Source organism: Cupressus sempervirens, chromosome 5 (genome assembly GCF_028749045.1).
Source record: "Cupressus sempervirens isolate cs-2001-9-10 chromosome 5, ASM2874904v1, whole genome shotgun sequence".
NCBI classification, from domain to species: Eukaryota; Viridiplantae; Streptophyta; class Pinopsida; order Cupressales; family Cupressaceae; genus Cupressus; species Cupressus sempervirens.
Window position 1 is genome coordinate 806128262 of NC_143122.1, and position 24173 is coordinate 806152434.

Consider the following 24173-nt stretch of genomic DNA (forward strand, 5'->3'; position numbering starts at 1 on the left):
TTAAGAGATATCAAATAGATCATATGAAAATATCCCGTTTGATCTATACTAAATCTCATTCCCTATATATAAAGGTGATAATTGAAGTCTTAAATCCCCCTTTTATGCATGATACCATACCTCAATAGGCTACTTAAAGACTAGGATTCAAAAATATGTCAACAATCCTTCAAAATTGATCATAAATATTTCAATAATGATTTCATCATGATGTAAATTCAAATCTACATATAATAACACCAATCATTTAAATTGATCATTCTAATTTAGGTGTTGGGCAAGGATTTTTCATGAAAAATCCCCCTTAGGTTATTGACTTAATCAATTCACTGATGAAGATTCCACACCAACACTTGGTGTGATCCATCCATTGACATTAATCTAATCTTTCTAATCCATGTCTTACACATTTTCTTCCTAACTTCTTCAACATCAATATTTTTCTTATATTTATCATTATTTCACGTATTTTTCCTTTCAAATGATCTTCTCATATTCACATTTGAGTTATTGAATCTACAATACTCAACTATATGACCTAAATTTTTAGATTTGAAACACATAACATTTGAATTTCCATACCTTGGATTGTTTCTCAATCTACAATATTTCCATATGTGACCAAAAGTATTACATTTCTAATATATAATGTTCCTTATGTTCATATAGTTTTTCAATTTGGTTTGTCACTCATTGGATTTGTGTCCATAGTTGTAGCAAGTAAAATTTTAGCCATAAAAGGGAATGATATTGGATTTTCTTCTACAATAGTTTTCTCTATGACTGACTTTGTTGCATGAAAAATACATATGATTCAAATTTTGTGTATTAGGTTTCTTCATTGCTGAACTCTTGGCTCTATCCATCTAATTTTTCAATAAGGTTTTATTCTCACCATATCTATAAAAAAACACTTTCCCAAAACCAAGTCCTTTGTGCATCTCACTTTGGTCTTTAGCTCTCAAGTTTCTCATCAAGATCTATTTAACTAGCTTTGAATTTTTCCATGACCTCAATAGCAATAAAAAGTTCATAAATCCTAAGAGTCTCATAAACTCTTTTAAGTTATTTTTCATTCTGTCTAGATTCTTCATGATCAAGTTTCATTTATCCAATTACATAATTCAAGCTATGGCATTCATCACATATGTTTGTTATGTTCTTCTCAAGACATTTTTCCTTCTTTTTCTTTACTTAAAACTCTTTTATCATTTTTACTACCATGACTTCACTATTAATCTTCATGTTGGCTTCTCAAATTCATATAATTTTCCCTTTAAGGCCTATGAGTAATCATTGGTTCCTTTATTATTTAACTAATAAACAAGATCCCTCCTCATGTCTATTTATTTTTTCAATTGTCCCCTCATATTATTAATGAAACATTAAACCTTCTTGAGTAACTTGTCAATATCTTAAAATGAAATCAAGAGTTATCTCTAAGAACCACTAGAAATTTTTGAATCACTCATTAGGATCTCCTTTAGGATATATAATTAAACTAAAGCTCAAAGAATTGATACCATTTATTAGGATTAAGGAACACTTGGGGGTGTAAATTAGTATTCTAAACTTTTAAAGCTTGTTAAGTTGATTGCACAACCATAAATCAAATATAAATGAAACTAAACAACAAAAACATAAATGAATCATCCACAACATTATGACATCATGATTTTTACATGGAAACATTCTTAAGAAAAAATAATGATAGAGATGGAACCCACAAATGATTACTTTGCATAATTAATAACCTTGTTGAATATTTGACTACAAAATAGGGAATTCACTTGCATTAAGACACACCTCCTATAGCTCACTACTCAAACTAAAACATATAAAGGTTGTCTCTCATACAAAATGATTGAACTATAACCCAAAATAGGGAACTTAGAAATAAAATAGTCTATTCTTTTACAATTCCATGTAGGTGTGATAAAATATCATCAACCTAACATATGCATGTAGGTTCTTTACACACATAACATGCCAATATATCATTTTCACTGTACTCTAGCTCAAATTAACTCAAAAAATTGATCTTATATATACCCAATTGCAAAAATAATAATTAAACTAGTGAACCTCAAGAACACAAAAAATGTAGCAAATAAATTCTCAACCAAATCTATATGTAAATCCTCATGGTAACCTCAAACAATGTCATTAATATCTTCTATCATGTTAAATTCATCGAATCAAACTCATAAATAAATAAATTAATTGTTATGGTGGGATCTCTTACTAATCTAGTAGCTGACCGAGATTATTCTTCACTACAAATTGATTTCTACTACTCAAAATCTCATAACTGAACTGAATGATATCATCAATCTGTGAAAATATAGGATCTTTTCCTAAAATCAAAACTCAAAACTCAAACTTTGTTGACAATACCAATCCACATACTAAACAATATATATATATAGTCCATGTTCTCCTATATTTAGCCAATTTATCAATCTAACCTTTGGTACTACCAAAATAAGACAAGTGATCTTGAGAACATGTATGGTTTCCATCAATGAAAACCTAAAATATGTGATGTCAATGTATCTTTCAAAAATCAACTACCATCATAATTATTACAAGATGCATTGATAAACTTATCACTGTTTCCATATTCTCCTAACTCTTTTGTGAGACTTCTTTCAGTGATAGTAATTGCAACTTTATTTTTAGTCTTCAAATTACTTAGATTTAAGATGCTATTTTTTTTCTTACACCAAGTGGATTAGGGACATATTGAAAAAACTAGAGATGGAGGATTACAAGCTAGTTGGGACTCCCATGACTACTTGAAGTTATTTACGTAAGGATGATCAATCTCCAAAATTTGATCACAATCTCTATATATTTATGATTAGTAGATTGTTATATTTGATTTCTTCATGCCTAGATATTATGCATGAAATTTTCTTAATTGGAAGATATCTAGGTAGTTTAAAGTAATTGTAAGAATTTGGTATAGCTCTAATACCATGTAAGAATTTTCCAAAGGCAAGAATGGAATGCCAACATCTAGAAGCTCAAGAGATAGCACAAGAGAGACAAGATATGATCAAATGAGAATGGATTAATTAGATAATTGAAATAATACATCATAGAAGTGAGTTGTATATAAAGGAAACTAATATTACTAGGAGTCAACAATGATATAACTATACCAACTAAGTACATGTCCACCAAGAGTGGATTATCCTCCATTGTGCATGAATCTATGTGAAAAATGACAGGATAAGAATATAAAAGTGTATCTCATAAAGAGATGTAGTAGACAACATGTGCTCAATTGGAGTGCAAGCTACTATGTTCTCTAGATGACAACTCATATGAATATGAAAAGTTTTAGGTGTCTACATGACAACTAATATGAAAACACATTAACCTAAGTAAACTTAAGCAAAGTGTAAATAGTAAATACTTATTTACACCAACACCCCCTTAAGTGAAAATTAGGAGAATGTACTTAAGCTCACAAAAGCTATATAATAATGCAAGATACATCCTGGCTACTAGGCCATTTTGGGTACCCATTTACAAGATGCAAGTGCAAAAGATATGCAATGCAATCTCTCATAAAGTGGAGAAAGAGGGAAAACTACATGGGAAAAACCCCCCCTCCAAAAAGAGAGATAAGTACAACAAAAGAAAATGAGAGAGATTAAGACCTCATGGGATGAAACAATCCCTCCATAAGAGAGAAGAAGAAGAAGATAGACCAAGTAACCTCCTCTCAATGTAGAATGTACACCAATGGTAGATGATACAAGATCAGTGTAGAAACTCCTCCATGAGTGTAGTACAACATTCTTCCCCTTACGAAGAAATAGAACCAAAGGTGTTCCAATGAAGCCTCTCCCATCTATGGGAAGAATCCTCCAAATTTATGAAATATCTAAAACCTACTCAAGTGTCCCCATGTCAATATTGAAAGGTGCCTCCTCCGAATCATGTGTACAATGCCACTGTGCTTAAAAAGACAAATTAGGCTCAACTGAGGATGAATGTAGAACATGTATCAAGGACTCAAGCATCTCCTTTGAAGAGAAAGTGACCTTCTCCAACTGTTGTATCAAATGATCTACCATCATGTCAACCTCAAAAGAATGATCAAGTAGAGAATGAAGATAAGGGCCACGGTGTTCCCTCACAACAACTAAAGTAGGATCATCTTCACCGAATAGAAAATGAATGTCATCAATAGTGTCTCCCAAATCTACAATTTAGGACTCCACAAAAAAATTAGAAATGTTTTTCAAGTATTCATCCCATGGAACTGAGTTTGGAAGACAATGAATATCATGTTGCACTAAATAACTTGAATCCATGGCTATGTGAACAACTATCATTAGGAACAATAGTAGATGGATTATTAGTAGGAGGAGAAGAAATGGAAGGCTCAAGAACTTGATCATATGTGAGAACACCTATGTTCAAGTAGCCAAAGTTCTCCTCAAAGTTTGAATCAACAATAGAATTGTGATCAAAATTTGCTAAAGAATCCACTAATAAATCACTATCATCATCATGACCAAAGTCTCAAAAGTAGTATAACCAAGATGTGTGATCAACCACTCCTATAGTAATGATTTGTCTAGTATCCAAGTGTTTGATAAAAAATGAATTAGGTGTGAATTCCATAGCCTTCTTCTATCTCCATGAGTGAGCTAATAGATGGAAAGAAGATTATGACTAAGGTAAGGTACACACAACACATTTTTGAAGTATCCCTCTATCAATATTTCTTTTCCCAACAACATTCATGTCAGTATGATTTCCCATCAAGATAGGTGGAGTATGAAAATGATCAAATGATAAAAACATAGATTGTGAAGATGTCATATGATGAGAAGCCCTTGAATCTAGAAGCCATCTCCCTAAATCTTGACTTAAAGTAGCTACTAAGGCTTGAACTTTTCCCATTTGATCCTTTCCTTTATCAAAATCTAAATGTGAAGAAGAAAATGAAGTAGTGATTATTGATGGTAGACCAATTTGATTCTTCTTAAGAAGATTCTTGAGTTCATCTATCTCCTTCTTATAACAATGATGTTCTTTATGTCCATTCTTCTTTCAATATGCACAAGTAAGAAACTCCTTCTTGGATGATTTACCATTACTATTGGAGTTTTCTCATGGTGAGGAGGTTCAGTGTTGTTTCTCTTGTTGTGAATTTTGTTTCCATGATTTATGCTTCTTGTTAGACCCTTTTCCTTGATTCCCTTTACTAGCAACCAATGCTTTGGACTTTGAAGACTTGGGAATCCCCATCTCATCAAATTTGATTTTTCTACCATCAACATCTCTATGAAGGAATAAAATGAAGGCATGGTGTAGGAAGAACCTAAGGTTAACTCATGAGTGTTCAAGCTTGAAACAAATGATGCATATGGTGGAAGAAGTTTTGTCATCAAATTATAGATCAATTTTTCATCCTCTATGATAATTCCACAATCCTTGACCATTTGCCTTGGTGATATAGTCTTGAATTGTGTCAAACTCCTTTGGATCTAATGAAATGAGATTTTCATCAATTTAAAATCACTAGCTTTGTCTACTTTTGTATACAAGCTAGTAAACTTTTCCCATCCTTCCTTTACTATTTTACAATTATCAATATGGAAGATAAGATCTTCATGTACATACTTCCTCAATGTACCAAAAGGAAACTTATTGTGATGATTCCATTCATTTAGTTTATCAAAATTATATTGTACAACCATGGTTCCATCAACACAATCAATTAAACCTTTTTTCATCATTTTACTCCATGCTCTAATTTTCCATGTAGCATAATTATGTGAAGTTAAAAGTGGAAACCTAGGGTAACCCATGATGCAAAATAAAAGAACATAGGAGAAAGAGAAGTACAAACACCCAAGGCACAACACCCCCACCCCCCAATCACTCAATCAAAGAACCCCAAAAAATAGATGATTTTGGCACTTTATATTTAGTGCGTATACAATTTCCACTTGTCAAAGTGAGCCAAAGTGGACTTCTAATTTTGATAGTTACACAACAAATATGAATCTATATAAGACTCAACAATATAAAAAACAAGACCTCTGAAGGATCTAATTAATTAGAAATGCCAAAATAGGTCCAAAATGACCAAATGCTAAAGGTACTATGTCTACTTAGAATTACTCCAAACTTATACCAAATCTAGAAAGTAGACAAAAAACCATGCACTTTCCAAAAAATAGCACCTAAATATGTCTAGATGAGCTTGAACTAAGCCTTTGAAGCTGGACAAATTGGGATTTGTGATTTTTAGAAAAAATGAGGAAAAGGGATTGCAAACAACATGCAATAATCTGTAGATCATGAAATTCTACCCTAAAATAAATAAATAAAAAATCTTTAAAAAAGGAGTCTATATGAGGGAGATATTATTGTTTGAAAATTGCCTCTATAATTAATTTTCCTGAATCATCTTCATCGTACCTCCAAAAAAAATGACTCCATATTTCACCTCAGATTTCCAATTTTAATGAAACAAGAGTTGATTTAGGGGTTTTCTGATCTTCTAAATGTGATTCCAATATCTATTTTTCACTAGAAAGCTCCAATCTTGACCTTCAAAAAAAAACTCTTTCCAATGGCTATGTAATGAAACTCCTATGGCTTTCTTATCATGTAAGAATTTGGTATACTTCTGGTACAATGTAAGAATTTTCTTAAGGAAAGAATGAAATCCCAAGATCTAGAAGCTCAAGAGATAGCACAAGAGAGATAAGACATGATCAAATGAGAATGGATTAATCAAATAATTTCCTGAATACATCATAAAAGTACCTTGTATATAAAGGAAACTGATATGACTAGGAGTCAACAAAGAGATATGCATACCAACTAAGCACATGTCCACCAAGAGTGGATTATCCTCCATTGTGCATGAATGTATGTGCAATAATGAGAGGATAAGAATGTAAAAGTGTATCTCATAAAGAGTTATAGTAGACAACATGTGCTCAATTAGAATGCAAACTACTGTGTTGTCTACATGACAACTCATATGAATATGAAAACTCTTAGGTGTCTACATGACAACTAATATGAAAATGCATTAACCTAAGTAAACTTAAATAAAGTATAAATAGTAAATACTTATTTACACCAATAGTAATCAAACTAGAAAGTGAGAAAAAGAATATTCAAATATTTGAAAAATGCTTCAAACTTTAGGTATTTTCTCAAAAGGGATAATCAATTCACTTTTAATGATTTTAGTGATATAGATTGGGTAGGGTGTGCAAAATGAAAAAAATATTACAAGTAGAGGTGCATTTTTATCTATAGATAAATTGGTCTCTTAATGAGTAAGAAGCAAGAATCAATGCCATTATGCACTATAGAGACATAGTGTATTGTAGTATAATCTTGTTGCACAAATGTGTTATGGGTGAAAATTTCCCTACAAGATATTAAGGTTACATATAATGAAGTAATTCCAATTACGTATGATAATATTGCTATTAATATTTGAAATAAAATTTTATATCTAGTATATCTAGTATATCTAGTATCATGTATATATAGTATCATTTCTTGAGAGATAAAATTGTAGAGAAGGAAGTTAAATTAGAGTATACACCCACCCATACATGATCAAATTGAACACATATTTGAAAATGAACTATCAAAGGATACTTTTAAGTATCCCTAAGAAGAAATTAGGAGTTAATGTTACTCCTTCAAACTAGATGTATAAGAGTGGTGGAATTTCCAATGGAAAACATATTTCATATCTTTTGTCTCTTAGATTGATGTGGTTGATGCTCTCAAGGAGAGAAATGAAAGTTATGGTTTCTTAGTTGTAAATTTTCCTTGCAAAGATGAATTGTTCCTATTTGGACAAATTTTTTTGTTAGAACTATACTTGGAGGAGGGGAGTTATTTTGTGTACCAATTTGAAGATTGTTAATATGTGGAGAGAAGAACAATACAAATATATCCCTGTAAGGGGAAGATATAAAAAAGATGTTGACAAAATACTTTCCAATGTAATGCCAATTGTCCTTGATGTCAAAGTGGGGGAGAAGTTCATAGCGTGTCATCATGGTGTTATTTTTTTTATTGGTATTACCATCAATGAAAAGGGGGAGATTGTTAGAAATGTGTATATAATGTTTTCTTTGATGTCAATTTATTTTTTATATTGTTCTCCACTTGGTGGAGATTCATACAAATCCAATTTTGTACCTAATGGAGAGAAGTTTCATGTGTATGAAAAGCTAAAATGTGCAAGAAATAACATTTGAAACCTAGTATTAGATGTTTAGATGACTTTTTTGCTGTTTGGTGGTGATGATAAGTCAATAGCTAGAAATTTATATATCTAGAAGGTGAAAAGTATGTGAAATTGGTATATGTAAGAAGAGTATTTGGAATCTTTATGGGAGATTTCTCTATGTAGGAATTTGGAGGTTTGTAGTTTTGGTGATGTCACATGTAAGTATGTGAATGTTTCACTATCCTACTCTTTGGATCACAAAGATTCAAGGATTTAGAATTATGTTTTGTTGTTTGTTAACAATATGGTTGGCTATTAGGAATAGTTACAATTAGTTTGGAGAATGTTCCACATGAATGTTTGTTAGTGTGCAATTTTTTGGACATGTTCTTAACATTTTCACAATGTTCCAATTTAGTTATATGACATTGTTTGGCTCCACAATTAAATTTATGTTTTTGTTTGACATTTTTAGTTGTGTTGGTTTCTGGTCAATTTAATTATTTTTGGTGTTTTTATTTACAACAAGTTATAGATTTGGATATGATTTTGAGAAATATTTAAGTGGTTGATATGGATCTTTTATGCCATGTTGAGATCTGCATGGAGCTATGTGCATTAGAGAACTTTTTTGTGCAACAAGTTATGTTTGAAATTAATTTTGGAGGATGATGTAGTGTGAATTATTTGATTAAATAGTTTGTGGTAGTTGTATTATATTGTATTTGTCTTTTCTTTATCTGTTGAGGTTGACCATGTTAAGTGTGAATGCTCTTGGTAGCTGACTTTGTGCAATATTCTTTATCTCTACTATGGTTGACCATCTTATGCCAATGCCATACCCTTTGTGAAGTGTTACAACCTAAAAATTGCATCAAAGATCAACAATGACCAATATAGGATGCAAGATGATTAAAATGATTTGAACCATCTCATTTTTCCTATTTTTTAGGTGCTTGTTCAGAATACCTTCTCTCAACATATTATCATTTCATATGAATACATTAGTCACAAAACTATCTTTTGTAGCTAAATACAAGGACCAATTATTTTACAATTGTGTTTATATGATAGTGGGCATATATAAAAACACATATTGAGGCATTAAGTTGGTTTTTGAATAAGGGTATGCATTGTTTTAATCATATTTTCATAAATATCTTATTTATTTAAAAATATTTTACACCATCCATTTTTTCCTTGTAGTGTTTATTTTTAAAAACCAAAATTTTAGATGTTTTTCCTTTTTGTGGATATTGCAACACAATTTATTCAGTTTTAAAGTGTTGAAAACAATTTATAAATAAAATCTCTACTTTTTCTAGCCAACAAACATATTTTCTTATTGTTTATAAATTATTAGTTTTTAAAATTTCACTATAAATGTAAATAAAAAATGTAAAATTAGGTTAAATGAATGTTAAATAAAAGTAAAAAATATATAACTTGGTTTAAATATAATCTTTAGAAATAAAATAAATCATACTAATCAAATTTTTAGAGTAAAGGATTAATTTAAATACATTTATTAAATTATCATTGCTCCTTGCTTAAGATCTCACTTTATGCACATGCATTCTTATTAAATGTCATTTAGCTCTCATTTACCTCTTAGGGTTTCCCTTTTATATTTTTTGATCTCCTTCTATAAGGATTGATCCATTGTATATTTTTCTTTTTCTTTTTGTCGAATAATCTACTCTTGAATATTTTAGAGCCAAATCCTTGCCTTCTCTTGTCATTTTCTTCTCTATGACAAGTTATTGCATGAAGATGTTTTATGGGATTTGTGGATTTGTTCTTATCATATCCTTCATAGAATTAGAGTTGGATCTGTTGCAACTTGTTTGGGTTTATGGAAGAAACCATGAACAAGGGTTTGTTGGATTAGATCTAGCATTTTTCTATACTCATTTTTGGAAATAGGGGTCTCTTTGAAATTTAGAGAACTTTGAGTTCAAATGGACATCATAGTTGGATTCAAAGTGTATGAAAACTTATATTTCCATATAAAGCACTTCATTTTTGGAGTCTGGGCAATTATGAGGTAAAATATCTTTTTCCTACCAGGGCCATATGGCCTCTACATTCACCCCAGGGTAGCTTTTATCAATTAAAAAAGAAAAAACAATACACTTTTTTAATTTTGAAAAATAATAAACACACAACCAATGGCCCATTGGTTGGCCACCACCAATGCACCACCACAAATAGTTCACCACCGGTCTGTCCCCAATCTGCCATCGAGGAGTCACCACCATATCACCTTTGCCTGGAAAACCCACCAAGCCCTTTTTGCTTAGTGGCTAGTCATATAAAAGGACATGGGACTAATTTTTAAGGTCTAATGGGGTTTCAAATATTTTCTTTTCTTTTTTGAGGCCCTACAATAGAAAACAAGATACCATTGGAAAGTTGATTCTGAGATGGGTAGATTAGTGTAGATTGCTTCTAACCTTTTCTAGTATAATACCTTTTTCTATTAAAATCAAATGATCCTTTTTGTATTTTGGGGGGCATAAATTGCTCAATTTAGCTCCATTTTTTGATATGAAAGAAGTCTAAAATGGGTCTCTTCAATTTCTCTATTATTTTCATAATAATTTTCAAAGGTATACATGAGACTCAATTGCAGCTATTTTTTCTATTGTATATACATTCCTTCTAGTAGGGGTTCATTTTTTTGCATTCTAGGGGGTGTTTTTTTATTCTTATTTTTGTCAGTTACATCAATAAACTAGAACTATATCAAAACAAACACCTTATAAAAAATGTCTTTGACCTCTTCTTGTCTAGTTCCTGTAAACCCACATAACAATCACAGATGGACAACTACCATGACACAAATTCTCCATTCAAAGGGTTTTTTTTCTTGTTTAGATAAAGTCCAATCAATATTTCTAAGTACCTATCAAACCTTGCAACATAGGAATAAGATGGATGCGGCCATGGGTTTGATTTATTTGAGTGTTTTAGATATCTTAAAAAATCATCTTAATGGGTGTGATACTTCTTGAGAGATGTGGGCCAAGTTCAAGAACTTTTTTGGTACTATTAATGAATTTAGGGTACTTTAGATCGAGGCAAAGCTTACATCACTAGTACTTGATTCTTTTTCCTCCACTGAGGACTTTCTAAAAAGATTTTAAAAATAGATATCATTATTATAGGGATGTGGGAAGAGCAAGATTGATACAAAGTGCATCTATCTAATTTAGTCAAAGCTTCAAGGGAACTTTTAGATTTCCACTGTGGACGCTTTGGGACCTAGACTTACCACACCCACATTTGAGGTATTATGTGATTGGTTATCTATAGAGAATGTGAATATTACATAGTTGAACTTTCTAATAGTATTAAAGAACCATACATTAGTTTCACAAACATTTATAGGGAAGCCAATGCAGAACTTGAAGTCCAAAGAAGATTCAATTAGTAGTGTGAGTTCCTCCAAGCCATCTCCTAGATTAGATACTCAAAAATCCATTAGAAGAGTAAACCTTCTATGTTGAGTGATTCTTCCTCTAAGACTAAGAAGTTTATAGGTGATCCTTGTAGTTTTTGTGTCAAGGAAGTGTTGGAAATGTAAGAGGAGTAACTGAGAGGGTAGGGGTGAATCAGTTATCATGAAAATAAATTCTAGATCCCTTATATGTCAATAAAAATCAAAACTAAACTCTGCTAAAACTCAGTAAAAGTAGAACAAAAATGTTGTAACTTGGTAAAAACTAAAATATCTCAGCAAATGCTTAACATGAAAAACTAAGATATTATCAGTGATTGATGTTATTTTAACTTAGTTTCAAACACATAAAAGAAATAAGATGAATATAAGATTTTAATGTGGAAACCCAATTCGGGAAAAACCACCAATTGTAACTAGTTACTGTTTAAGGACACAAAACACATAGTTAGGTGTGACCCTATTAGAGGATTTAATCACATTGTTAGGAGGGGCCTTTTTAGAGGTCTTTAGACAATTCAATAGAAATTCCACCTTGTTAAAGGATTTACTAATAGTTGTTAAGCCAACTCTATTAAGATATTTAGTTCACTACTACAATAGTTAGAGAGTAACAATAAGATGACTTGGTTATTGATGAAACTTATTTGCTGATTACAAATCTCAATTCTGGGTTGTATACTTGATCCTTCCAAATTGAATGTTCTTTGCATCTCAAAAAGGATATTATGCCTATCCTTCTAATTTGCTTCCTCTAAGCATCATCAAATCTTCAATTCTAATCCACACATTCAATCCTCAACTTGACCTTATATTTATATCTTACACACTATCAAATTAGCTTGAATACAACTTAGAATAATTAATATTCACCTACTTAGTCAGCTAGAACAACAAACAAAACTATTTAACTCAATATGCCAAAGCAAGAAAATCCTTTTTTAGCTAACCCTACTTTATAGATATTAACTCAATGTGATCTTCCCATGTTAACCAAGTGAACTTAGTTAATATTGCATATTCTCAAAGTTCCTTTGGCAATCAAGTGAGCTTAGTTAACACTCAACTTCTACAAACTTTCTTTTGTCGCCTAAGTGAACTTGGTAGACACTATCTTCTAAACTAGGAAAACTCTAGAATGCTTAGTAGACACAGGAAACTATCTTCAATTCCCAAGTGATCTTGACATTCACTAACTGCAATGATATGACATTTTTTGTAACATCAAAGATAATATGCAATTAATTAATTATTCTAAACAATCTCCCTCTTTGGCATTGATGGCAACACAACATGTCATAATGAAATGAAATTTTAGAGCAAGAATAAAGTCAGTAATGTATCCTTAGTTTCATTCTAACTCTCATCTATGAGAACTCTCTCTATCAGTGTGAACTCTCTCTTCCTTCAATTTCTCCCTTTGTCAAAAAACCTCTATCTTTGATATCTCCCTCCTTTTCATCTCTTGAAGTGATAAAATTTATGTGAGATATGACAAAAAACTTCTCCCTCTTTGATATCTCATGCCAAAGACAATGTTCAGTAAATATCAATGTACCTTATGTACTAATTCATTTGCAAGGTTCCTTTGTCAATACTGCATCAATTGATTTATCTTCAACATGCTTTGGTGGATGCATCACTAAACTTCATTTAGAGAGCTTTAGATAGAAGAATGACCCTTAGCTTACCTCTTAGATCAAAAAATGCATCCTTAGGTAATGGCTTAGTGAATAGGTCTACAATTTTTACATTTGTATTCACATATTCCAATCTTACCTCTTTATCTTGTACCAATTCTGTTAAAAAATGATATTTTATAGCAATGTATTTTATTTTGGTATGCATCACTAGATTCTTTGATATATTAATTGCACTGATGTTATCACAATATATAACCACTAGATCCTTGATCTCTATCTTCATTCTTGCCAACAATTGTTTGAACAAAACAATATAAGAACAATTCACTACTACTGCCACATATTATGTCTCTACTATAGACTAAGAAATGCAATTCTATTTATTTACTATCTAAGACACTGGTCTTTTAGCAAGAAATAATGCTCCACCACTAGTTCTCTTTCTATCATCACGCCCAATCAGCATCTGTGAATACTTTTAAATCAAAATTTCCTCCTTATTTGTACCATAAACCATAGTCTTCAATACTTTTTGGATATATCATGATTCTTTTGATTGACATCATGTGATTTTCTTTTTGATTTGCTGAGAATCTTGCCACCATACTGACTATTAATGTAATATCAAGCCCACCACCTCCATAGCAGAGATACCTGATTTTTTCTTGGATGAGTGGGCTAATGCATATCAATTTGATATTATGCCAAAACCCCTTGAGACAGGTCTCAGTACAAATTGTATATTGGTGAAAAATGTTCCAGTTCCCAATCTTGTGGAGACTAAAGAAGATATGAGTGGGATATGGAGTATGTACTTTAATGGATCAAGGAATAAAAATGGATCAAGGGCTGGTGTGATGTTAATTTCTCTTGCACAAGTAAGGTACTATTTCTCCTTTAGGCTCCAGTTTAGTTGCACTAATAATCTGGCCGAGTATGAATCCTTGATTCAAGATCTTCTACTTCCTCAAAAAAGAGGAATTCAATCTTCAAGAGTTTATGCAGATAGTGAGTTTGTGGTCAATCAAGTGAGAAATCATAATATCGCCAAGAATGGTTTGCTCAAGTCTTATAAACATAGGGTATGGGATTTGCTTGATAGTTTTAATGCATTTAATATTCAAAGCATCCCTAAAAAAGAAAATAGACATGCTAATAGACTTGTAGCAATAGGTGCATCTTATGATATACCAAGGAATCTTGAAGAAAAGAAGGAGCAACAAATCAGAGTGGTAGTAAGGCATGTTATCCATGATAACAACATCCATTGGTAGGTGTTTGAATCTGATGAGCAAATTGTCAGCTTCTTGCATAATGAAGTAGAATTTTTAGGTAAAAACTAGTTAAGACTATAGGATTAGTATGGTGATCAGATCATTAATCTTAGTTCTAACAAATTGCCTAAGGGTCTCATTACCTTAGAGAGTGTTTTCAATCCTGATAACCAAGAAAGAGGCAGATACATGAACCTAGCCACTGATGAAGATGATCATATTCCAATCATGGTTGCTGATGGAAAATCCTTGAACATGGGTAAGGTATGTTCTAAAATCGAGCAAGAGAGTTTTATTCATCTATGTCAAGAATTTAATGATATATTTGCCTAGACATATGATGATTTAAAGGGTTTTGACCCAAGGTTATTTCAGCATACTATAGATTTAGTTGATAATGGAAAACTATTAAGACAAAAGTAGAGGCTAGTGAATCCTGAAATTGAATCCTTAATGAGAAAGGAGCAACCCAAATTGATTGAGGCCAATATAATTTTTCCCATCAAACACTCATCATGTGTAGCAAACCTTGTCCCTGTTAGGAAGAAGAATGGAGAAATTAGATTGTGTGTGGACTTTAGGGACCTTAACTAAGCTCCCCTTAAAGATCACCATCCTCTCCCTTCTATGGAGTATATTTTGTCCAAGGTTAGTGGTTCAAAGAAATTTTCATTTCTTGATGGATTTTCTAGCTACAATGAAGTGTTGGTTAAAGAGTCTGATAGATACAAGACTGCATTTACCACTAAATGGGGTACCTATGCTTATTGTAAGATGCCATTTGGGCTAACCAATGTAGGTGCTACATTTGAGAAGGAAATGCAGATGGACTTCAAAGGATTGATTGACAAGTTTGTCTTAGTTTACCTTGATGATATCACTGTGTATTCAAAGGATGTAGAAGATCATTTTGATCATCTAAGATAGGTATTCTTAAGATGCAGAGAGTTTGGAGTTTCCCTTAACCCAAGAAAGTGTGTCTTTGCTACTAACCAAGGAAAATTAATAGGACATATTGTATCTCAGGATGGCTTAACCATTGATCCATAGAGAACAAAACCAATACTTGCCCTTCCTCTTCCTAAAAACAAGAAAGGGCTGCAAAGTTTCCTAGGCAGGATAAATATTGTGAGAAGATTTATTCCAAATCTTACTACCATGGTGAAACCTCTTACATCTATGCTCAAGAAAGGTATGGTCTTTTCATGGACCAAGGAAGGGAAGGAAAGCTTTGAAGAGATGAAGGCAACCATAGTCTTCGCTCCTACTCTCATGAATCCAAATGTTGAGAAAGATTTCATCCTTTATACCCTAGGTGGTGAGTCAAACATTTCTACTTTCCTAACTCAAAGAAATGATAAAGGTGATGAGTAGCCCATAGCTTTCTTCAATGAAGGGCTTAAAGAGTATGAAAATAAGTACAGTTATGTTGAGAAAAAAGCCCTTGCAGTCATCAGAGCTTTGAAGAAATTTAGACACCTCCTGTCTCATAATAAAATTCATTTGTTAGTACCCCATGGTAGTGTGAAGGATTTTCTTTTGAGCAAAGATATTAGTGAGAAAAGAGCTAGCTAGATTACTAAAGTGATGGAATATGATATTGACATTTAGATTACCAAGCTTGTAAGAGGGAGGGGGTTGTGTAAATAGATGTTATCATCTCAAGAACCTGATGAGGAAGTTGCTATGATACTAACAGAGCAACATGAGGTAAGAAATAGCAACCTAAGGAGTTAGATAGATGATATGATGAATTTCTTATTAGGTAATGGATACCCTCAAGGATTAGATAGAACTAAAAGGAGATAGTATCGATTACAGTCAATTCCTTATGTCATCGCTGATGGTGTCCTCTTTAGAAAAGATTTTAATGGAGCCCTATTAAGATGCCTTGATACAGACCAAGCTGAAAGAATGATCAAAGAGCTTCATGATGGTCCTGATGGTGGTCATTTCTCAGCAAGGACAACTGCAACAAAGATCATGAGGGCTAGTTATTATTGGCTTTCCTTGTTTCATGATTGTCATAGGTATGTAAGGAAGTGTGAGAAATGTGCTTTCTTCTTTGGTAAACGGAAGCTTGGAACTCTTCCCCTTTATCCCATTCAGGTGGACTAGCCTTTTGCCCAATGGGGATTGGATTTCATAGGCCCTATCAATCCTCCTTCTAACTCAAGTTTCAAATGGATTTTAGCTGCTACAGATTACTTCACCAGATGGACAGAGGTAGTTGCATTGAAGGATGCCACTGAACCTTCAATTTTTAAGTTCCTTGATGGAATTGTGACTAGGTTTGGTGCTGCTTCAACCATTATTTCGAATAATGCAAAGTCATTTGTAGGAGCTCAGATCTATGCATGGGCAGTTGAGCACAATATTTACTTGAGCACATCATCAAACTACTATCCTCAAGTTATTAGCCTAGCTGAGTTGTCCAACAAGAACCTAATTAGAATCATAAAGAGAACAATTGAAGATAACCAGAGGTGTTGGCATAAAAAATTGAAGACTGCACTATGGGCTGATAGAATAATGCCTAAAAGGTCAATAGGGAATTCACCATTTGTGTTAGTCTATGGCAGAGAAGTAAGGCTTCCAATTTCATTGGAGTTCCCATCCATAGAGCTAGCTCAGCAGCTGGAGTTGATTGAAGATGATGCCATGACAATAAGAATGGCAGAGCTGATGGAGCTAGAAGAGAAGAGAAGTAAAGCCATGCAAACCCTAGAGACACACCAGCAATAGGTAAAAAAGAGTTTTGACATGAAGGCTAGGGTTAGAATATTCCAAGAGGGATATTTGGATCTGTAATGGGATGTAGATAGGGCAAAACTAGGAAGACACTCAAAGTTTGATGCATTATGGAGTGGTCCCTATCTTATTGTCAGTTGCAAGCAGGCCAATGCTTTCTAGTTAAACAAGCTTGATGGTGAGATTCTGTCTATCCCAGTCAATGGGATCTATCTCAAGCCACATTTCTAAGGGTTTAAGATTCCATGTACATAGTTAGCTTAGTTTCATTTCTAGTTTGTTCCCTACTTTTCCAAGAAGTGTACAAGCACAGGATTGTCTCCATGAGATAGAAAGTTTTGAAATTTTCAAGGTTGCAGAAGGAGGTTTTGGTCTTTGGTTCCAGTTGTAGAGATGGGGGTTTTAGGGTTTTCCTCTCAAAACTAGGGTTAGGGTTTCATAGTATACACAATATCCACATATTTTTGACTCTGTAGCCCAATGGATGCTTTAGGTCACTAGTCTTATGCATAACAGGCTAGAATCCCCTATGAGTCGACAAAAATGTTACATATTGTGCCCCCCACCAAATATTTGAATTTTAAATACTTGCTCACCCAACAGTCACTTCTCAGTTTAATGTTATTTTTTAAACATCCCAGGAATATCAAAAAAATTAAATGATTGAACATTATGATTTTCTTCCTTGCGCATTTTAATGTTTCTATGAGCTTGCAAGTCCCCATTGTTAGATCAAAAGATATCTACAATTGGTGTTATCTCGCTATGGGAAGTCACATGTTGTTTTTCCATAGTGACATAGCACCTTTTGGCCATGTGGCCAATGGGTCCTCCCTTTTCCTTGATTATTTCTCCGACGCCAAATTTTGGCAGATCCCTATAGGGCACTATAGTGCTATCAGAAAATCTGTGTTCCTTGCCATTAGCGACATAACGCCTAGGTGAAAAGTGATACTATGGCAACATCAAAAGGAAGGTGGGTCCCAAGTATGTCCCATCGGATATCAATGATGAAATTTGACACACATTGGCAGTTGGTCAATTTTTTCATTCGCTAAGGTATGATTGTATAGAATGTGGATCTTGCTTCACTTGGCAGGCCGTAAATGAGGATTTTCTAAATAGGTTGGCACGTGCCCAGTTTCTTATTGGTTGGTATACTGATAGGTCAAATCCATCTAGCTCGCCGCCATATCTCAAAAAATCAATGGTGGGTGCTATCTCGCTATGGAAAGCTGTGAGGATATTACCCATAGCGACATAGCACCATTGTGCCATGTGGATCAATGGGGCTAGGTCACGCCAAGATGAAGATGTTAGGTGTGTTGAGTGGTTTGTGGGCCCAAGTTTTCAAATTTTTTTAAAGGAGATAGTGCAGTAATACGGTGAGTCTTCATGATCGTCAGATCAGTTTGGATCCATAGTGGGCACTATCTCACTATGGGAAATTGCTCGAAGGATACACATAGTGACATAGCACCTTGATGATGCATGGTAGGGTGGGCCCAAGTATCATGAAATCACTAGTTGGTGCTAGTTAGGATCACGAGGTCCAGCTAAGGTATAAATAGCAGTTAAGGCATTAACGGTTAGTGGCTAGCAGATAGTATAATGTTGCGGTCAGGATTTTTTAAAGAAGATGGTGCGATTAGTAATGAGAGAGGTGGTCAACTTGGGAAGACCTTGTGAGGTGGTAGAAAGGAAAGAAATGATTGGCCCACGTGGATCGTCCTACTTGCAATTTTAGTTTGACTCATTGACTTGTTGATTCACAAGCCAAAATGGTGGAAAACCAAGCTTATGTTGCGAATTTGATCTTTGTAATCAATCCCAACCAACCTAGAATGAATCGGAGACAAGGAAGAACACTCCACCTTCGATCCAATCCATATACCTAGTCAAAGTGGCTTAATGGCACTGTTTCTATCTTCTCAAGCCATTATTTGACACAGAGGATCAGATATCATTGCATCTAGATCTATACCCAAATCAAGATTTTTCCTTGATTATTCTCTATGGGACTTTAATGCAGTGGTTGAGGAGTAATTGGAGGGAGAGGACATCTTAGTTATGCCTAAACCATAAAGCCAAATTTTGTAAAAAATTTTGGGGGGTTGACATTTCTCTATTTTCTCTATTATTGCTCTATAGATTCTTAGTATAAATTCCCCTGTGCCTCTGAACTACATGATTTTTTGCCTTATCTCTTTCAGCCATTGTTATGAAAGTGCAAGAACTCCTTTCCTGTTACCGGTGTTTCATAGAGATATATGATCTACATGACTTTATCTCCTTGGCCTATGAATGATAATATAAGTGAATCTCTCTTTCCTTGTGTCATTCATCGTGGTGTTCTAATTTGCATGTGATTATTAGATTAAACCAAGTATGAATGTTTATATCCTTAGTTTTATTTTGGTTCAATAGTGCATATATGGGCAGAGATTGGTCTAAACACTCTATTTTGGTGCATCACTTCTTTAGATTAGATTAGGTAGATTTGCTTTCATGCTCTCTGTCTTCCTTTTCCTCTCCAAGAGTAGTTAGGTGCATCCTAATAGTAAGAGGAAGTTGACCTTCTCTGGAGACTCAACCTCATAGTTCAAGTCCCATAGCTTGGAGGTTGTTTCCATGTTTCACGAGGTTGTCCTTAGGTAGCAACTTTGGACAAGGGTGAAAACCTCAGAGACAACATAAACCTAATTAGCTAGTAAGAGAAAATAATCATGGACATAACTATAATTGGACTATAAAATCAAGTATTTTTGTCACTACTATCAAGAATATGGACAAATTCCTAAAAATTGCATAAGAACACATTTTAGTGGAAACTTCAATAGATGGTTGAGTCAAACCACATGTTTCAATTGTTTGAAGACTAGTCATATTAGCAAGAATTTCCGAACAAGGTCAAAGGCACCCAATTTAGAGTTCAACAAAAGAAAAGAGAAGATAGATGTTAATCACATCAGAGGAGAAATGAATGAGACATGGAAGAAGAAAGATGGAAGCAGCACATCAAATGAGACTTATATACAAAAAGGTTTGTGGGACTTATATACAAAGATTTATCATACATTAGTTCCAAGACAAGTAAGTAACAAAAAGAAGAGATTAGCATGAATAGAGATGCAAGGTTAAAATTTCAAGATTTCATAAGTGTTGTTGACTTGCCCTTAGATGTCAAGTACAATTCTAATACATGCTAAGTTGATTGCCAAAGTCATTAAAAGCTAAATGATTAGTTACAATCGAGTTGGTAGTGAAAGTCGAGTGAAGAGAAATTTTAGTTGACGCTAAGTGAGGGATTCTTTTGTGGATGTCAAGTGGTGGAAAGATAATGGAAGCTAAGAATGCAAAAATTCTTAAGAAGCCTAGTGGATAGTTGTAAACGCACTAAGTATTAAATGCTATGAAAATAGGGTATATTATCACATTATGAATTATTTTTCTTCATCGTGAACAAAGAGCTAAGATGAAGAAGAGTGAAAAATGAATTCAAAGTAGAGAATTCGGCATTTGGGAAAATTTGAACAGTGATTCACTACAATTTCATCAATTCAAGGCATTTATAGTAGTGCTGAGCTATGCAGTTTCACATTTTCTTTGTGTTCAAACCCTAGATCACACACATGGCCTCCAGTTCTAGGATACCCTAGGAGAAAGAACCATTTGAGGTTCAACTTGTGTCTAACAAAGTAAAACAACCTAATTTTAGGCCAATCCCTAAAGTGGCATACAAAAATGACCCAACTAGAGCCCTACCTATTATAACCCCCTAAGGTAGTTATTGTTTAGAATGTTAGGAGATACTACAACTAAAAAATTGGAGCCATAGAAGATATGGAGATGAGGGAAGCCTATGAAAAGTTGTGTGAAAACAAAATTTTGAAGGAAGAGTACCAAATCATTGAGAAGAAGGGTTTGATTCATGCCCTAGAATTCCCCACTATTTTTAAAACTGAATGAATTAGAATTGTGCTCAACATAATTCATGATGGAAGTTTGTGGCTAGGAGATGGTCCAATTAAAATAACAAAGAGGATTTTACACAAAGTAATAGGGTATCCAACCCTACATTAGCCAAAGACCCTTAGAAGTGACTCTAGGGAAGCAATTGAGAAGAACACTGGTACCAAATGGAACAAGAGAGGAATGACTATAGATACTATCCAAGACCCTCTTGTTGACTTTGTTGTTAGGCTTATTTCACACAAATTTTATCAATCCAATAGACTTAACAGTGTACCCTACATTGCAATGGATGTTGGTTACAAAGTAGTGAAAAGGGATCATACTTATGATCTTGCAGAACTGCAATTGTAACAAATTAATGAGAATTTAGTAGCAATAAGAAGAACCAAGGGAGAATAGTACAAATTTGGTGTAATTTTAATATGCATATTTTTCTATGTACAAAATGAATTTCCATCCTTTGGAAAAGTAAGTAGGAAAACCAATAGGTCAATAATAGCTTAAGTAAATGAATATATAGAACAAATGGGAGCTAATTTTGAAACCCTTATGACAAGTTACTTTGGAGATTTCAAGAAGACCATGAAGTAGATATTAAGGATACAAGTTTCATTGGTAGAACAACATGTAAATGATGTATTGTTTCTTGTAGATATTTATTATACTTACATACAAGAAACAACACCAAGGGTTAGATGGTTAAGACCTCTTGGATATGAAATAAACATAGATGAGGCATCTGCAGCTATAACTACACTATTAGTAGAAGAAGTGGACAAAAGTACACCGCATTTTGGGACTTTTAATTTGGTGAGATTAAAGGTGTACATGGAATTCAAGACAGCTTCTACATTAAATAAAAAGGACAAACTGGTTAAGAAGTTAAAGGAAAAATTTGGTGAGGGCACTACTAAAGAAGAAGAAGATGAAGAAGCTAAAGGTGATGAAGATGAACAGGGTTAAGAACCATTAGCATTGACCGAAGGTATGGGTGAGGATGCAAAAGAAGAAGAAGAAGGTGCCAAGCAAGAAGCACCCAAGGCTAAACCTAAGAAGAGAAAAGCACACAAACAACCTGTTGCACAACCCAAAGGAAAGAAGAAAGTAGCTAAGCCAAGCCCAGCCAAGCCAACTACAAGGGAAAACATTAGGGCAATAAAAAAAGTGGAAAAGGAATAGGAAAGAAACAAAAAGCCATAGAGCAAGGAAGGCCAAAAGAAAAGAATAAAATATATTACACCCCCAAAGTTAGATGAAGAGAAGACAAAATTTGACAATGATCAATTTAGAGTGGTAAAACATTCCACCAAATTTAATTTGGAAAATGTTTGTTGTAATATTAGAGATAATGTAGATTTAACTAGTTTAAAGGCCATTGATTTTAATAAGTTGAGCAAAGAAGAAAAAAATATAGTGGAAGAATCTATCTACACTATGATGGCCAAGTTCAAGACTACTTCACTTGATCTTGACAATTCTATGCCTAAGGAGCTAAGCTCCATTGTAGAAAATAAATAGCATTACTGCCTAAATATGGACAAGGAAATAAGGGAATCAACATTGGCTCATGTGATGATAGACCTTATAAAAGGTCAATTAAGTAAGGCTAGTAAGAAACATGGGAGAAAATTTTCACCCAAATAAAAAGCCTTTAGTATTTTGCAAAATAAAATAGAAGATGTTGTAAAGAAATCCACATAAATGTGGAAAGTGATAGATGGATTGACTACTATCAAAGAAGGGCAAGAAAATCCCTTTGAGGGAATAAATGATGATGAGGAAGGAGAAGAAAATGTAAAAGAGGAAGAAAAGGTAACAGTGGAGGAGAAGACACATAAAGGTGATGAGGCAATAACAGAGGAGCAGTGGCAAGAATAGAGTGTCCAAGACACCCAATTGCCACCACCCAGTTCTCCACATATAGTACCTACATCTACAAAAATAGTAATTATGAAAGATGTTCCTAACACCTTAGGTCAAAACGTCAATCCATTAACTATAGATCTTAAAAGGATCCTTCACCAAACAACATTGCAATCACAATTGTGCACAAATCCTATTTTGTTGAGTGTAGAGGAGTTACAAAATGTTTTAGAAAAAATAACCAAGGAGAAGGTGAACACACAAGAACCACCTTCACAACCTCCCATAGCTACAGATGATCAACCAAAAAAGTAAGTATCACAAGACACAACTACTAAGGTTTATCCCATAGTGATAGTAACAACAACTGTTGAGGAGTCAGCAAAAGAATAGATAGCACAAAATGTTCCTACATCACAAAGCTAAGGTGCACCTCCTCAAATCATTGTCATTGATCAAGGGAGAAGAGGATAAGATAAGGAAGAGAAAAAAACCCCTCAGGAGAGAGAGCAAGAGGCAATATAGATTTTGGTTAATTTTCCTACTCCATGAACTCCTACCAAGAATTCGAGCACTGATGTAGTACCATTATAAACCTCAGCACTAGGCTTGAGCTCCACCAAGGTAGCAAGGGTACTTCATTATGGAGGCCCTGCACTTGATGAGGAAATAGTCATACCAAGTTATGACTATAAGAAAATCAACCTATAATAGATAAATGAAGTGCAAGAGGCACTAGAGAGAAAGAAGAAGCAAGAGATACTTAGAAATGAGTATAGACAAAAGCAAGCATTAGTAGAAATCAAAGATATATTCCTCGATGCATTTAGCTTGCCAGTACCTGATGAAACAAAGCCCATCATGGAGTAATTGTCCAAGATAGTGGACCAGGTACAAAATGAAGACCTTGATACTAATGTTAAATTATTAAAATGGTCTAAAAAAAAAAATTCAAATGAAGG